This window comes from Crocodylus porosus, unplaced genomic scaffold (genome assembly GCF_001723895.1).
Source record: "Crocodylus porosus isolate Cpor-Errol unplaced genomic scaffold, CroPor_comp1, whole genome shotgun sequence".
NCBI classification, from domain to species: Eukaryota; Metazoa; Chordata; order Crocodylia; family Crocodylidae; genus Crocodylus; species Crocodylus porosus.
In genome coordinates, this window is record NW_017728906.1 from 195436978 (window position 1) to 195439789 (window position 2812).

The following is a 2812-nucleotide window of genomic DNA, read 5'->3' on the forward strand; positions in this document are numbered from 1 at the left end:
GGTCCCTGCCTGCTGGTGTATTCACTTTACCCCACAGCTTGGTGTCATCAGCGAACTTGAACAGGGTGCTTTCCACACCCTCGTCCAGGTCGCTAATGAAGATGTTGAACAGCACCAGCCCAAGGACCAAGCTCTGGGGGACTCCACAGCCCACACCCTCCCAGGTCGAGTTGGAGTTCTTTGTGCCATGGACTGTAAATATTGTAGCAATGGGTATAAGGTAACCAAAACCAGACTGAAATGCTTGAGTTCCCCATGTGCTCGGCAGTGGACCTGGACGTGGACCAGAAGTACTTCTGGTCCACTTTCAGGTCCATCGCAGAGCACATAGGAGATGCCACCCCCAGCTTGGTGACTGGTGCCTCCTGGGTCTGGGGGCAGGCACCTGGGGTCCCCCTGTGGCCAATCGCCAAGCCAGAAGAGTCTGGGAAGGGTCCTGGTGTGCTTGGTGGCAGACGCAGAAGTGGACCGGAAGTACTTCTGATCTACTTCCCAATCTGCCGCCCAGTATGCAGTCCCCACTCACCCCCACCCCCGTGCTCCTGCGGGATGATCCATCCACCCCACCATCTCAACATTCATGAGCCACACCTGGCACCTCAAGATACATAGAAAAAACATAAAGCTGTGTCTATGGCCAAATCGCTGATTCTCTGAATCAGAATTGAATCTTCAGATTCAGATTCAGCTGCTTTAAATCGGGACAGTGATCCAAATCAGCTAGTTGAATCACTGTCCCCCAAATCAGGCCAAATATGAATCTGAATCAAATACTGCCCTCTTTGCATACCACTGGTGTTTATATGGCAATTTACTTTGGCTATGGACTCAGAGTAGTAAACATACCCAGGGCTGTTGTGTGTCAAGAGATGGTAGTCTGGGGTGGTGCTCCGGAAATTATGTAAGAGGCACAGTTGTTGCAGGTGATACCTTTTATTGTACCAACTGCTTGGTTGCGATAAACTTAGAGCTTTGTTATACGTTCATGTGTAACAGTCACAGATCGTTGGAATATTGTGATTTAATACGTTAGGATCGTGTCAGACGTTTAGTTACAAAAGTTACAAATCATTGTGATACAGTTCAAGTTAAGAGTTTTTAAGAAAAGACTCCTCACCTGAAAGGGAACACGTTTGCAATGCGATGAGGGAATTTAACACATGTAAACTGTTTGAACATGTAGCTGCTTGAGTTTTAACTGCACTTATTAAGTATTAAGTTAAATGTGTGATGCCATCCTTGGGCAAGCTTTCGAATGCAATGTATTCTTCATTGGATCTATCCCAAACAGTTGATCCAATAAAAGGTGTTACCCACACCAGTCCTTGCTTTTCTGCCAACAAGTACAACACACTTAAATAGTTACTTAGGCTGAAAATTGGTCCACTAGATCTAGTGGCAACTGGGATGTTTGTTTCTCTGTGAAGAAGTTGGGCTGTGTCTCAGCAAATATCCCAGATCTTATACGATCACATAGTTACTCAAGTTAGCTTGTGCTGTGGGGATTTTGAGATGAGATGTGTATGCAAGGAAACACATACAGAAACATTCTCAAACCATGTCTACAACTTCTAAAATATTGAGGTGTTTGGAGCATAGGGTGTAGACATTTCTGAACCTGGATGCTGCAGGGGTAGCCCTCTATAGCTGGTGTGTTCTTTAATGGCATGAAAACCATAGTGTAGTTGGTTTTCTATTTTTCTTCCTCTTAAATACGGGCCTCTAGTAAGATGTATTCACAATCATTTTCTGTCTAGGAGTTTCCCTCATGGTTTAGTGGCCTTGTCTGCATGAGGCCCTGCCATCTGATCCAATAAGTGAACCTTGATAAGCTTATAAAAGTCCCTCTGAACCCAGTGCGGTTCTGCACCAGTGAAATGGTTCAAATTAAAGACTGAGACCTACCCAAGTGTAATTAAAAGACAGTCTTAAAATCCCTGTTTTCCCTTTCATCATTTACCCTAGTTGGTGTGTGGGGGGGGAGGGGATTGGGGGGGTTGTTTTGCTTTGTTTTGGTTTCATGGTTCCTAATGGGATGGCTTTCAAGTTTTCCCAGCATTAGTGGTGACTGCATGTGTCTGCACACACATGCATGTGCATACATGCAGGTAGAAAGGCGAAGGTAGTGGCTTTATTTATTTTTAAATCATGGGAATATTTCTATTCATACAGGATTTGTAACGCCCTTTTTAAAACCAACTACTTGTTGTTGTATGTGTCACTGTCCCTTTTAAAAATATATTGTACTATTTAGAGTTAATGTACTTTTTCGTAGTGCTGAATTCGAGGCAGTTTAAAATCCAGAACTGCATTAAGCATTCCAAATTGCTTTAGAGCACAGCTACAGTTATTTCTAGCTGATTTCATTTTGTATTTTTTTAAGGGCTTAAAACTATTTAAGCATGTAATATGTTTAACACTGCTGTAGTGGCCTTTATTCATAAAGTTTGTCGGGTTTACAGAGTTCCTTCTTTCTTTTTTTTCCCCTTTCTCCTTTTATAGGTCTCTCTGGAACAGTGCATGGATTCAGTAGGAATTAGAGAATTCTGCAGATATTGGGGGGTGAATCTACTCAGCGAAGAGCTAAACTGGTAAGCAAGCTGCATATTATTTTTTTCCTTGTAATTTTTAATACTGAGCTGTGCATAGGGAGTTATTATCAGAGACAGTAAGTTAAATGTTTCTTAAAAACAACTGATATTTCATATTTCCCAGACTTTTTTTCTCTGAAAAACATCAGTGACTGGAGATTACATTACCTTTATGTTCTCACTTGAAGGATAATGCTTCTGGTTTGCAAGGAAGCCATTTT

The 2812-nt window shown here is 42.5% G+C and overlaps 1 long non-coding RNA gene across 1 annotated transcript in view; it reads left to right on the forward strand.

Annotated features, from left to right (window-relative positions):
• Positions 1 to 2585, forward strand: part of LOC109306818 — a 515505-nt gene extending 512920 nt beyond the window's left edge. The window contains exon 3 of the long non-coding RNA XR_002100123.1: positions 2503 to 2585. This is a non-coding gene — a long non-coding RNA (uncharacterized LOC109306818). The remainder of the gene's footprint in view (positions 1 to 2502) is intronic.
• Positions 2586 to 2812: the final 227 nt, after the last annotated feature.